Consider the following 2,500-nt stretch of genomic DNA (forward strand, 5'->3'; position numbering starts at 1 on the left):
GCACTTGCTGTTGAGTCTTTGTCTGTGTTTGCTCTATGTTGTACTTGCTGTGTAGTCTCTGTGTATGTCTGCCTTATGTTGTACTTGATGTGTAGTCTCTGTCTGTGTTTGCTTTATGTTGTACTTGTTGTGTAGTCTTGCCTGTGTGTGCTATACGTGTATGTTGTGGGGCCAAAGATGAATTTCCACAGTAGTGGACAATAAAGACTTCTAATCTAATCTAAGCGACTTCGGATAGTGTCTTGCAGCTGTCAAATGTGACCAATCAAAGAACAATTTAATAGTGCATGGGTTTGTTTGCAGAGAAAAGTTAATCTCACGTGGGGTTGTTTACATCATTTGTTCTGCTCTAAATGCTGCCATGTGAGCACATAATGAACCCAGGGACAATGGGCAAAAAAAAAATTGTTGATTCAGCCCATGACTTGGCGCAAAACAGGTGTCAAAGCAGCCTAAGAATTGTCAATGATCAATAGTCACGACACATTTCTTTCCCTCAGTGGATGTAGATTACCCATATCATGGTGGATAAATGTATTTGCCACATTGAATATTGCTGTATTTGTGTATTCTAGGTCTAATCCACATTCCAGGTTGTAGGATTGACTGACATTCCCTTGCAGCAATTATGTGTGGTTGAGCCTTAATTAGTCCTAATTAAAAGTAGATTCTCTTAATTGGACTAAATTAGTGGGTACAGTCATAATTAGCATGAATTAGTGCAGACAGCTCTAATAAAAAATGTTTTACCATCATTCAAAAGCCAAAGTAATATTTAAACACTCAATCCACTGTAAAATATCTCAGTGTTTTTGTACTGTGCTGTAGGAATTTTTTCAATGGGGTTGCCAGAGAGCAGTAATTTTCCTCCCTCTTGGAGTCCATCAAGGCATGCAGTGGAGGACTGAGATGTTTTTATTGGACGTTGCATGGTGCGTAACCCAGAGGCAGTAGCAGGCCCGTCAGACCACCTCTGCAGCATCACATGGCCTGTCTCCCTTTTGTCTCCTTCTCTTTATCTTCTCCTGAGAAGCATCACGCTCTGATTTTCACTGAGAGAGAGAGATAGAGAGAGAAAGAGAGGGAGGGGTTGGAGTAGAGAGATGGATTTGTACCTGTTTCTTCTCAGCGCAGTGTAAACTGGACCTGCATCCATGCATCACGCGAGCTTGAGTTCTTCCATGGAGCACAGATGCAGAGTTGTCTGCACTTGAACTCATTCTTGTCTCATTAGCAGTGGAGTGTGCATGCAGTGTTGATTCAGCACATTGTACACACACACAAACACACACGCACACGCACACGCACACACACACGCACACACACACACACAAACACACACACGCACACGCACACACACAGTGTGTACATCTACTTCTCTCTATTTGATGTCAATTCAAAGCCACTTACTGTGCACATAAGGAGTTTTAACACATTATCTTACCCAGTGGGCTTCAGAGACACACACTGGAAACAGCTTAGAAGGTTTGTTTGTACAAGTGCATGCACTAGTTAGCAGGTATGTCTGTAGCTGCCACACTGTAATTTAAGGCATTAAGATATCCAATGTGATCCGCGTCTGAGAAAAGAGAGATCTGAAATTGGTCTTCCTTGAAGTTTTTTACAAATATACAGGTACTGAATAATTCATAGTTTAAACTTCATAAGTAAGAAAATGTTGTAACAAAGCCGAACTATAATCTAAACCATGGACCAGGTGTACTTTTCCTGAGAGAAGTTATGAATGCTGAGATGAGAGCATTTGATATGTACTGTAGGTGTGATGGTAAACCCATCGTGTCATAGAGGGCCCCACGGAGAGAGAGACTTCAGATTGTGTTGTATTGGTACTGAAGAACCAGAACTGGTTCAAAGAGAACTTTACGAGATCCATATGAGCCTTCCCCTTACAGATTGCTAAGCTCTATCTGAATGTGAGGGTCAGTGTGGAGTCTGAAAAACAGATTAAAAAATAGAAAACATTTATGAGTAACTCACCAACAAAGCTGAGTGGAATGCAGTTCAACCACTACGTATCAAAGCATGGTCATGGAAAAGGATAAAGGGTGCCAAACAAAGTAAGTTTAGTGCACGCACGCACGCACACACACGCACGCACGCACGCACGCACGCACACACACACACACACACATTCAGACACACACACACACATTCAGACACACACACACACACACACACACACACACACACACATTCAGACACACACACACACACACACACACATACTGTAAAATTCCCTTTGATGTCTTTTTACAGTTTAAGCATTCAGCTGAATGTTAGTCTTCTGCCAAGAAAGCTGGTCTTTCCATCTGAAACCCTCAGCACTGTAAGGTCAGGCCTTCCCTCCCCTCTCATTTCTAATCACATTTAGGTTCTTAAGAGGACTCTAATGTGCGCACATCTGTACTGTAGCTCTCTGTCTGTATTCATAATATGTGTGTGCTGAGCATATATATCTGTTGAATATAGCTGTGTGTGT

This window comes from Sardina pilchardus, chromosome 18, assembly GCF_963854185.1.
Source record: "Sardina pilchardus chromosome 18, fSarPil1.1, whole genome shotgun sequence".
Taxonomy (NCBI): Eukaryota; Metazoa; Chordata; class Actinopteri; order Clupeiformes; family Clupeidae; genus Sardina; species Sardina pilchardus.